Source organism: Squalius cephalus (genome assembly GCF_949319135.1).
Source record: "Squalius cephalus genome assembly, chromosome: 2".
NCBI classification, from domain to species: Eukaryota; Metazoa; Chordata; class Actinopteri; order Cypriniformes; family Leuciscidae; genus Squalius; species Squalius cephalus.
In genome coordinates, this window is record NC_137123.1 from 15070157 (window position 1) to 15083688 (window position 13532).

Below are 13532 nucleotides of genomic sequence, written 5' to 3' on the forward strand. Positions count from 1 at the left end.
TATAAAGTCAGAATTGCGAGAAATAAAGTCGCAATTGCGTGTTATAAAGTCAGAATTGCGAGATATAAAGTCAGAATTGCGTGAAATAAAGTCGCAATTGCGTCTTATAAAGTCAGAATTCTGACTTTTTTTCTCGCAATTGCGACTTTATATCACGCAATTCTGACTTTATAATACGCAATTGGGAGATATAAAGTCAGAATTGCATGATATAAAGTCGCAATTGCGTGTTATAAAGTCAGAATTGTGAGAGAAACTATTCTGAGGTTAAAAAAAAAAAAAAAAAAAAAAAAAAAAAAAAAGTCCGTCTTTTTTTCCCCTTAGAATTGGACTTTATATCTCACAATTGTGAGTTTATATCTAACAATTCTGAGAAAATATGTCAGAATTGCGAGATATAAACTCGCAATTGCGTGTTATAAAGTCAGAATTGCGTGATATAAAGTCAGAATTGCGTGATATAAAGTCGCAATTGCGAGAAAAAAAGTCAGAATTCTGACTTTATAACACGCAATTGTGACTTTATTTCACGCAATTCTGACTTTGTATCTCGCAATTCTGAGAAATAAAGTCAGAATTGCGAGATGTAAACTCGCAATTGTGAGATAAAAAGTCGCAATTATCATTTCAATTTTTTTATTTTGTGGCGGAAACAAGCTTCCATACATACAGGCCTATAGAATGGTGTGTAAACCAATTAATGAGGAAAAAATCTGTAAATAATTAATCGACTCCATGTTGGATTCCTTGTGATCAAGGGCTTAGTTTGTTCCATTTAGACACATTTCAAGGGTTCCACCAGTAGTGGGCACTAGTGCAACATAAGCAACGACGTACATCCAAGTGAATGAGTAGAAGAGTGAGAGAAGGGCATAAAAAATGGACTTAAACGCAGCTAGTGTCCTGCTTCTCATTGCATGTAGGCCTATCGAGATAAATACTCTATCACACGATATATGAGCATGACCTCGATAACTTTTGGTCACATCATATATAGCTCATTATGTTAACATGATAATGAATGTCTCTGTCATCTTGTCTGCTCTGTGTCAGAGGCAAAAGTGGGGGTCAGGCAGCTCCTTCACACACAAACCGACGACTGGTGTAGAAAAGGCGTTACTCGAGGCGTTATAGTGTTTTCCTGACGACTACAGACAGTCCACAGTTGGGGTCGTTCAGTGGCATAAAATGGTTTTAAAATGACAATAATTTCATTCATCGCAATTATTTCTGGGACAATATATAGCTCAATAAAAATGTGTTATCATGACAAGCCTAATTCCATGTTGTGGCTGGTTAGGATTTACATGAAAGAGAGCTTTTACTTATGTTCAGAGAATTTTAAACACAGAGGGTTTCAAAAGTCTCTTATGAAAGTATACTATTTTCCACATCCTCTTTTTACTTTGATGGCAACAGAACTGGAGATGACATGAACAAAACCTCATGATGTTCTCCAGTATGATTTTAGACGTTCCAAAAAGCTTCAGTGGAAAAGAAAAATCACCATTTGTACAAAGTTTCACACGAATGACACTCATTTACCAAAATTCGCTTAGTCACCAAAAAAATACTGCAAAATCGGAAATATTTCTTATGTACAGCTTAACATTTCCTTGTTTCACAATGTTAAAAATTCTAAAACTTTAGTTCATGATTTAAATTAGATATTTAAACCCATGTTTTCCATGTGGACTCTTAAATCACACAGTATGTTAGATTTTTTAGAGAACTAATGACTGAATACATTGTATTTCATTTATCAGGATTTAGGGATTCAGCAACAGATGGAACTGAGTTACATGGATACAATGGGAAACACATCATCATTTCTTGTTCTCATGAATTGGCTTCAAACAACATTAAGTATTTCTGCAGAGATCCATGTGAAGACAGAGATATTTTAGTTCAATCTGACCGGTCACCTGAAGGGAGATACAAACTAGAAGATTCTGGGACAGGAACGTTCACCGTGACCATCACTGATCTACAGGAGTCCGACTCTGGGATTTACTGGTGTGGAGTGGATAGAGCTGTTCTAGACACATATCAGAAAGTCAATCTGACAGTATCTAAAGGTATCTATTTGTTTTCATTTTAATGAAGTTGAAAAATCCTCATTGTCATGTTAATATTTTACTCAAGCACGCAGACACATTCTTAACCCTCTGATGCTCTTTGGCCACTTTTAACCAATAATTTTACCATCAGAATGGTATAACACTTGGTGACTTTTATGGCACTTGCTATGTGAACGCACACACACACACAAAATGTGTGCCCTTCGGGCTATCCCTGTCTCCCCACACCTTCACGGAGTAACAGGACGTTCGCATCCTCAACTATCTTGACGACTGGCTCATACTGGCACACTCTCGAGAATAGTTATAAAAACACAGGACATGGCAAAGCGGCACTCACCGGGTGACAATCACACCGGCGTGCCGCCAGACCTTCAGCCTGTGGTAGGACCCCTTGTTTCTTCGGGCAGGAGTGCCCTTAGAACAGGTGTCCAGGCATGCTGTGGTGTTGACTATGCCACATCAACTGCCTTGAGTTGCTGGCAGTACGGACAACAACTGGTATGTACGGACAACACTGCGATCGTTGCATACATCAACCGGCAGGGTGGTATACGCTCCCGTTGCAAGTCGCAAATCACTGATTTGGAGATAGTTCGGGGAGGCTCAGGTAAACCACACAGAGTCACTGGCACACAGCTGGCTCCGGGACCTTCGTCCCATGTGTTTCACCCAGTGAGCCTACTTACACAGACCCTGTGCAAAGTCAGGGAGGATGAGGAGCAGGTTCTGCTGGTGGCTCCCTATTGGCCTACTTGGACCTGGTTCCCAGAACTCAAGCTCCTTGTGACAGCCCCTCCCTGGCCCATTCCTCTGAGAAAGGACTTTCTCTCTCAGAGACGGGGCACCCTATGGCACCCGCGTCCGGACCTCTGGAAACTCCATGTCTGGTCCCTGAACAGGACGTGGAGGTTCTAGGTGAGCACCGTCTACGAGACACGCTTACACCCAGAAGTGGAACCTGTTCGTTGAGTGGTGTTCCTCTCACCAATAGGACCCCCAAAGATGTTCGATAGGGTAGAAGATGGCATAGATGGCAAATCAGTGGGGAAGCATGACCTGGTTGTCAGGTTCCTTTGGGGGGGGGGGGCGAGACGATTAAATCCTCCTCAACCCCCCTCCATACCCTCTTGGGACCTTGCACTGGTGCTTTGAGCACTTCAGGATGCTCCCTTTGAGCCCCTGCAGTCAGCAGACTTAAAGCTTCTGTCCATGAAGACTTTGCTGCTGGTTGCACTGGCCTCTATCAAGAAGGTATAGGACCTGCAGGCATACATGGACAGAACTCAAAGCCTCAGGACCTCAGACCAGCTCTTTGTCTGTTTCGGAGGCCAGCAGAAGGGAAAGGCTGTCTCCAAGCAGAGGTTTGCCCAGTGGATAATGGATGACATTGCCTTGGCTTACAAACACAAGGCGTGCCCTACCTGCTCAGGTTGCGTGCTGACTCCACGACAGGCGTTGCATCCTCCTGGGCGCTGGCACGTGGCACCTCACTAACACATATCTGTAGAGCTGCGGGCTGGGCGACACCTAACTTGTTCGCTAGGTTTTATTACCTACACTGTAAAAAAAATCCTAATTTTACAGAAAATAACTGATTTTTTTACGATCATTTTCTTTCATTTTAAATTGTACTCAAAACACTGTAAAATTACAAATAATATCTGTAAAATAAAAATTCAGCTGTTATTTTAGGTATTGTGACATTAATGACAAATTACAGTAATTCACACTTTTTATACAGAAAATGTATTGTATTTTTCATACAGTATTTTTTCTGTTTTCTTAAATTACATAAAAATGTATGTAAAATTACAAATATAATCTGTAATTTAACAGAAAGAAAACAGTTAAATGATAAAATGGTCAAATGACTGTCAGCTCCCCAAAAAACTGTAAAACATCCTAAATTAAATAAACTGAAAATCACTGTTATTTTACAGGTATTTCCTGAATAATCACGATCAAATACCTTCATTTTTTTTAAAAATCGTAAAAAAAGGGTCAAATGACTGGCAGCTACGGCTGCCAAACAAAAACCTTAAAATTAAAGTCAAATATGGTAATTTAAATAAACCGAAAAAACACTGTTATTTCACAGGTATTTCCTACATTATTATGATCAAATACCTTCATTGTAAAAAAATCGTAAAAAAAGGGTCAAATGACTGGCAGCTGCGGCTGCCAAACAAAAACCCTAAAATTAAAGTAAAATATGCTAATTTAAATAAATTGTAAAAAACTTTAAAATAAATTTGATGTCACCATGATTGAGATTAGTGTCTGCTTTAGTTGGGCTCATGACTTCAATTTTTAACTTACGTTTTTCTTTGGCTGCTTTAACTGTGTATTTGATGCACATTTGTTATAGCAATAAAAGCTGGAGAAAATTTCAGATGATTTTGGTCATTCTTTGATGATGTCATCATATGATGGCTTGATTCTCTGATATGACAGTCAAAAATATGAATATATTAGCTTAAATTGCATGTAGATGGAATTTAGCTTTATACAAAGTCTATAACGTCATAATTTCTCACATGCATATAATGTTTTAAAATCGTAATAATTCAGGAAATAGCTGTAAAATAACAGTCTTTTTCTGTAAAACATGTAAGGAAAATTTCTGTAAAAGTTTTTTGCACTTCTAAAATAGGATATTTTACTTTATTTTTACGGTTTTTGTTTGACAGCCGCAGCTGACAGCTTTAAAATAAATTTGATATCACCATGATTGAGATCAGTGTCTGCTTTAGTTGGGCTCATGACCCGTGAGTTTTTAACTTTAGTTTTCTCATGCTGCTTTAACTGTGTATTTAATACACATTTGTTATAACAATAAATGCAGGAGAAATATCAGATGATCTTGGTCATTCATCAGTGATGTTACAGTCATCGTGATGATCTGATTCACTGATATGACAGCCAAATCTCTGAATATATTAGTTTAGATTACATAATATGTAGATGGAATTTAGCTTTATACAAAGTCTATAATGTCATAATTTCTCACATGATCCTTGGCAACAATATTGTAATAATCTGAAATTTAAAAAGATATATATTATATGGAAAAAGTTTTGAGCTGGTTAATTTTTTTTTGTAGTATAGACATCAAGAATCAACATATGAATCTCAACAATGGTGACAACCAACAAAGCCTTTTTGTGACTTTATAGTAGTTCAGATTTTTTTTCGTTGTCACCATTGTTGTGATTCATACGCTGATTATTGACACAGCTTTTCTTGGGTACAATGAAGTATGGGCTGTAAAACACCAACCTTATATCGGCAGGAGGGACCGGCTCTATCGCGTCCTATTCATCGGTCAAAAGAGTGATGAGGAAACTTGAGTTGCAAGATGATATCTCATCTTTCAAAGATGAATCTCAGCAGCTGTTACTCTAATGTGAAACATCCATCTTCTAACAATTATGAATTTGAAATAAGATTGGTAAATCTTAATGCTGAAATAGCGCTAATAATACTATAGTTTGAAGAACTTACAATCATCAAATTAGCTTATTTTATATTGTAGTTTGCCATTATTTTTACAAATGTTTTAATTTGTCACTTTTCTGATTTGGCTAGATCACAAATATGAATATAAATATACAAGGTACAAAATCCCTAGCTAATGTCAAGTCAAGTCAAGTTTATTTATATAGCGCTTTTCACAACATAGGTTGTATCAAAGCAGCTTCACAGTAATAAAACAATACATCAATGTTTGTTTCTAGTGGAACGTCCACGTTTGGTAATGCTGATCAATAGTATCGTTGATTGATTAATTAAATTAAATATTCCCAAATATCCCCAACTGAGCAAGCCAAAGGCAACAGTGGCAAGGAACCGAAAAACTCCATCAGGTGACCTAATGGAGAAAAAAAAACCTTGGGAGAACCCGGGCTCAGTCGGGGGCCAGTTCTCCTCTGGCGTTTATGAACTAGAGGTCGGATTTAACTGTAAGATTAAAAGTATTATATGAATGCCTGGCTGAAGAGATGCGTCTTTAATCTAGTTTTAAACTGGGAGAGCGAGTCTGAGCAACGAACAGTATCAGGAAGGCTATTCCAGAGTTTTGGAGCTAAATGTGAAAATGCTCTCCCTCCTTTGGTGGATCTGGATATCCTAGGTATGACCAAAAGCCTCGAATTTACTGACCTTAAAGAGCGCAATGGATTATAGGGCGATAGAAGATCCGTTAAATAAACTGGAGCTAAGCCGTTTAGGGCTTTATAAGTCAGTAGCAATACCTTGTAATTAATACGGAACTTTATAGGTAGCCAATGTAGTGATGATAAAATTGGAGTTATATGATCATATTTTCTTGATCTAGTTAGAACTCTAGCGGCGGCATTTTGGACTAACTGTAGCTTGTTTATTAAGGATGCAGGACAACCAGCCAATAAAGCATTACAGTAATCTAGTCTCGAGGTCATGAATGCATGAACTAACTTTTCTGCATCAGAAACAGATAGCATATTACGTAGCTTAGCAATGTTTCTAAGGTGGAAAAAGGCTGTTCTTGTAACATATGAAATATGATTTTCAAAAGACAGGTTGCAGTCTAATATAACACCCAGGTCTTTTACTGTAGAGGATGAAGTAACAGGACATCCTACGATGTTAAAGTTGTATTGTAAGAGGTTTTGTGGGTGGTTTTTTGAACCGATGATTAGTACCTCTGTCTTGTCTGGATTTAATAAAAGAAAATTGCGCGTCATCCAATCTTTTATATCTTTAACACACTCTGTCAATTTGGATAATTTAGCGTTTTCATCCGGCCGTGATGAAATATAGATTTGAGTGTCATCAGCATAACAATGGAAACTAATTCCATGTTTCCTTATAATATTTCCAAGTGGCAGCATATATATTGAGAATAATAGAGGGCCTAACACAGATCCCTGCGGCACTCCATAGTTTACTGGAGTTATGATCGATTTTTCTCCATTTAAATAAACAAAATGGTAGCGGTCAGATAAATACGATCTAAACCAGCTTAGTGCTTGTCCTTGAACACCAGTATAATTTTGTAGTCGATCTAAGAGTATTGTATGATCTATAGTATCGAACGCAGCACTAAGATCAAGTAAAACTAGTATTGAGATACAGCCTTGGTCAGAAGATAAAAGTAAATCATTTGTAATTTTAACGAGCGCAGTTTCAGTGCTATGATGCGGCCTGAATCCAGACTGAAACTTTTCATAGATGTCATTTTCTTGCAAGAAAGAGCCCAGTTGAGCGGACACAGCTTTTTCTAGTATTTTAGACATAAAAGGTAGATTTGAAATGGGTCTATAATTTGCTAGATTATGTGGATCTAATTGTGGTTTCTTAATGAGAGGTTTTATAACTGCCAGTTTAAATGTTCTTGGAACATAACCTAAAGATAAAGACGAGTTAATAATATTGAGGAGAGGCTCCTCCACTATAGGTAACACTTCTTTCAAAAGTTTAGTTGGTATAGGATCTAGTAAACATGTTGTTGTTTTAGATGAAGTGATAAGTTTATTTAACTCTTTTTGTTCTATAGTTGTAAAGCATTGTAATTGTTCTTGCGGGGTGATAATTGAGGCTGAATTATAAGACGCAATTGAGGATTGAACGTTTACAATTGTGGTTCTGATGTTTTCTATTTTCTCAGTGAAGAACTTCATGAAATCATTACTACTTAACTGGAACGGAATATTTTGTTCAGGAGACATCTGTTTATTTGTTAGTCTAGCCACAGTGTTAAATAAGAACCTAGGATTGTTTTGGTTGTTTTCTATTAGTTTGCGGAGATGCTCAGCCCTGGCCTCTTTTAGGGCCTTTTTGTAACGTGACATACTGTCTTTCCATGCGATTCTAAAGACCTCTAAGTTAGTTTTTTTCCATTTACGCTCTAAATTACGGGTTTCTCTCTTTAGAACATGCGTAGTATTGTTGTACCATGGTGCTTTACTTTTCTCTCTAACCTTTCTTAATCTAATGGGTGCAACAATATCCAATGATCCAGAGAGAATGGTGCTCATAGTGCTAGTTAATTCCTCAAGTTCATCTGTTTGTTTAGGTTCACTGAGCAGCTGAGACAGATCAGATAAGCTATTTGAAAAATTATCTATGGTAGATGGAAGGATTGTTCTGCCTAATCGATAACGCGGCGCAGCATGACATATTACAGGAGTACGTAATATGCAAGTTACCATGTAATGGTCAGTGACATCGTCACTTTGTGGAATGATATCTATATCGGTTGGATCGGTTCCATGTGATATAATTAAATCGAGTGTATGATTAAAACGATGAGTTGGTCCGGTAACGTTTTGCTTGACCCCAAAGGAGTTTAATAAATCTGTAAACGCAGCCCCTAGCGCATCATTTGAATTATCTACGTGGATATTAAAGTCTCCAACAATTAATGCTTTATCGAAATTAACTAATAGGTCTGAGAGAAAATCTGCAAACTCTTTTAGGAAATCAGCGTAAGGCCCTGGCGGTCTATATACGGTAGCCAAGGCTAGAGATAATAGGGATGTTTTTCTAGCATCTAAGAGCGTAACATTTAGTACAAGTACTTCAAACGAAATAAACTTATAGCCCGTTTTCTGAGTAACATTGAGAATATCTCTATAGATTGTTGCAACACCGCCGCCACGACCAATCAGACGGGGCTCGTGCTTATAGGAGTATCCTGATGGAGTAGACTCATTTAGACCGAAATAATCATTTGGTTTAAGCCAGGTTTCAGTAAGGCAAAGTACATCGAAGCTATTATCTGTGACTATTTCATTTACAATAACTGCCTTAGGTGTGAGTGATCTAATGTTTAGAAGACCTAGCTTTAGAAATTGTTTTTGATTACTAATAGCAACATTTTCTGGTTTAATAACAATTAGATTTTTTCTAGATCCTGCAGTAGATTTATTATTTAATCTCACTAAACGAGGAATAGACACAGTTTCTATGCAATGTTCTACACTATTTATATCAGTTAAATTGGTGCAGCAGAGACTATGATTTGGACTTTTGGTTACTAGTCAAAGGTATTTAACATTTTGGAGATGTTATCTGACAGAAGATCCGATCCGAATCTGCTTGGGTGTAAGCCATCAGCACGGTAAAGCCTAGGACGCTCCCAAAACAGATTCCAATTATTTACAAAGAGTAGTTTCTGCTCATTGCACCATGACATTAACCATTCGTTTAGTAACAATAATCACCATTATGGTGACTTCAAATCAATTACAAATCAATTAAACAATATCATTTGTGGCATGGATAAAGACAACTGTATCATGTGAATTCACAGTAAAACTAGAGCAGTAAATTACTGGGATGTCAGCATAATTTTTCTGTTGATTCGCAGTAATTTGTAAGAAAATGACCCAGCATGCATTAATTTCACAGTAAATTTGACTACATTTGTCACAGGTCGGGATGGGCCGAACCAGACTATGCCCACCCCTAGACCCAGAACACTTTGAGGAGCGTGCCAGAGACGAGACCAGAGTCAAGGAATAAAGAGTAACAAATTTTATTAAGAATAAAACAATTGGTAATCCTAATCTAAAAGTCTTCTTCTCTCCCTCGTCCAGGGAGGAGTCCAAGACGGCAAGAGGACACAGTCTTCCCCACAGACGGCGATTCCCAGTAAGGAGTACCGGACTGGTAAGTATCTCACGGTATGCAGGTTAACAGAGTTCCTTTCTCCAAGCAGGTATCAGGTACGCAATGGAAGGTGATGGACAGGTGAGTTCTCCGGCGAATGGATGGCCACAGCTTCCTCTCCTCTTTTCAAATAGAGAACAGTTCACGGCAGTCAAATATACAGGTAGATATCTTACGGTAAGTAAATCGACCAGGCTCCTTCCACGCTGGTATCAAGTTCGCAATGGGAGGTGATGAGCAGGTGAGTTCTCCAGTAAGCGAATGACCACAGCTTCCTCTTCTCTTTGAAGTAGGGGACAGTTCACAGCAGTTGATAGGGTACAAGTAGGTATCTTACGGTATATAGGTTAACTGGGTTCCTTTCTCCACGCTGGTATCAGGTACGCAGTGGGAGGTGATGGACAGGTGAGTTCTCCAGTGAGTAGATGAACACAGCTTCCTCTTCTCTTTGAAGTAGGGGACAGTTCACAGCAGTCAATAGGATTCAGGTAGGTGTCTTAACGGTAAGTAGGTTAACTGGGTTCCTTTCTCCACGCTGGTATCAGGTACACAGTGGGAGGTGATGGACAGGTGAGTTCTCCAGTGAAGGGATGACCACAGCTTCCTCTTACAGGTGGACTTTGGGGCTGCAGCGAACTCACAGTCACAGACTGGGCTGGGCTTTCTCTAGGGCAGACAGAGTCAACACTTCACACAGCAATATAACGTTCTCACATGTGTCGTGGAAAAGACAGAAACTTCACGCCATACAGATGGGCTTTGGGCTGCAGCGAACTCACGATCACAGACTGAGCTGGGCTTTCTCCAGGGCAGACAGAGTCAACACTTCACACAGCAATATAACGTTCTCACTTGTGTCGTGGAGAAGACAGAAACTTCACACCATACAGGTGGGCTTTGGGCTGTAGCGAACTCACAGTCACAGACTGGGCTGGGCTTTCTCTAGGGCAGACAGAGTCAATACTTCACACAGCAATATAACGTTCTCACGGGTGTCGTAGAGAAGACAGAAACTTCGCTCCATACAGGTGGGCTTCGGGGCTGCAGCGAACTCACAGTCACAGACTGGGCTGGGCTTTCTCTAGGGCAGACAGAGTCAACACTTCACACAGCAATATAACGTTCTCACATGTGTCGTGGAGAAGACAGAGACTTCACACCATACAGGTGGGCTTTGGGCTGTAGCGAACTCACAGTCACAGACTGGGCTGGGCTTTCTCTAGGGCAGACAGAGTCAATACTTCACACAGCAATATAACGTTCTCACGTGTGTCGTAGAGAAGACAGAAACTTCGCTCCATACAGGTGGGCTTCGGGGCTGCAGCGAACTCAGTCACAGACTGGGCTGGGCTTTCTCTAGGGCAGACAGAGTCAATACTTCACACAGCAATATAACGTTCTCACGTGTGTCGTAGAGAAGACAGAAACTTCGCTCCATACAGGTGGGCTTCGGGGCTGCAGCGAACTCAGTCACAGACTGGGCTGGGCTTTCTCTAGGGCAGACAGAGTCAATACTTCACACAGCAATATAACGTTCTCACGTGTGTCGTAGAAAAGACAGAAACTTCGCTCCATACAGGTGGGCTTCGGGGCTGCAGCGAACTCAGTCACAGACTGGGCTGGGCTTTCTCTAGGGCAGACAGAGTCAATGCTTCACACAGCAATATAATGTTCTTACGTATGTCGTGGAGGAAACAGGATTTCACGCCAGCTGTCCTTCCCCAACCTTTCCTCAGTTGGACGTACTCGATCTCTCCAAGCTCTGAAGATGTACAATATACCAGCCTGCCTCTTGGGCGAGCGCACGGCGGTTAAAAACAGACTTTTACACACCCACAGAAATTCCACTCCAATATACAACGCGAGGGAAGAGAAGAAACGGCAATTCAAACACTGCAAATCCACTCATTTAGTGTACTTAAGGCCAACACTCACCCTGGGTCTCGGTTTAAAAAGCAAAGGATCGGCGGCGAGAGGAAGGAGATTTTAAACACTTCTTCATAGGCATAAACTGGATTCACTTCGCCGTCCGAACGGGAAGAGGAGATAAGAATGGCAGAGAATCAGTTTAATTCACTCAGTGATATTCGTACAGCACACTCCAAGCACTTCAACCCACATCTATCTCAATATCAAACGTGTGGTAGGAGATTCAATTAATCGGTTACTTATCTTCGCTCTCTCATCCAGACGAGGCACTTCCCTCTTTCCTTCTCTCTCTCTCCGTCTTCAATTCCTCATACACACGACATTCCTTTTTCCTCGCAACGAGCCCTCAACGACACACTTCTGAGAACGCTTCCTAACAAGAGCCAGCCACATCCAAACGGGAACAAAAGCACCACAAGCAGGAGAAGAACAACACCAACTTTCTCTTCCTCTGACTTTTTATACTCTCATGAGCCAGTGTGGCCTCATTCAAACGCTCAGCGCAAATTACCCACACCTGCTGTCAATCCGCCACTAGTTACCATGGCGACAGGCACTCACTCGGCTTTGGGACGGTGTTTCATTTCCAAAATCTCAACAGGGACGTTTCTCTAGCGGGGATCGTCCCGGGCTTATTTGTCACCCCGTGACACATTCATTTATCGTAAAATAATACTCTTTAATCCTGTAAATTCCTGGCGATCTTTTACAGTGTATTTAAGTACATCAACAAGTCAATGCTCCTTTAATTGGAAGGAAATTATCCAGATGACGGCTATCTGAATGATTTAATGATACAAAAATATCTTTCTATCTCTTCCTCAGCATCCTCGAACACTACAGTATACATACAATATGCTGTCGGTGGTCTGGTCATAGCAGTGATCATATTTGTGGTCGCTGTTCATCAGTACAGGAAAAAAGTCAAGACATCAGCAAGTACAGGTAATAAATAAACAAGCCATGCATACAATCAGCATAATTTAAAACAATAGAAATATTTGATCAATGTATTTTTAAAACCATTCTTTGTTTTGATATTTCCATAGGCAGTGTGACGCCTGTCAACAAGCTTAATAAAGGCAGAGATGAACAGAAGAGTGATGCCAAAGATTTTGTAAGTCAAAAATAACCTAAAAACTCAACTTATTATTTTGTATGCAATGACCCAGCAGACATATTACTAGTGTGCTTTTGTTTTCTTGATGCAGGAAGAGATTGTGTATGAGAATGACACTCCTAACACAGACAAGAGCACTAAAGTGAAACCTATCAACAGACCTGAAGTCCCAAAGAGCCAAGCACATACAGTCTATGAGAATGTACAGCTCAACATGAGCCAAGTACATACAGTCTATGAGAATGTACAGCTCAACATGGGCCAGTCACATGAACTCTATGAGAATCTCTGATCCTAGTATTAAAGGAGTCCACTTTTTTTTTCTTTTTTTTTTTACTATGTTCTCTGTCACAAATTCCAAAACGAGTCGGTTTCTGATCTTGATTTCAATAAAAATGTACAGGATGTTTTTAATGACCTCTTATATGTCAAAAGATCAAGGAGAATTTAATTTCTCAATTCATGACCCCTTTAAGAAATGATATTCAGACAATCAGTGAAAACCTGATGTGTATGAGATCAAAATCAAAGGCCCAAGGTAATCAGGAAGATCAAAAATATAAGAAAAAAAAAAATTATATATATATGAATGAAAATATAGTCTGGTTATCACCAGACCAAGCTCTATCTTTTAAGATTGAACATTGGTCTGGGGAGTCCTTCAACCATTTAGACCAACGATCCAGGTGACGTACTACACGTGTTGATCAGCGGTTTGCAGAAGCAGCAATGGAATCAAGTGATTT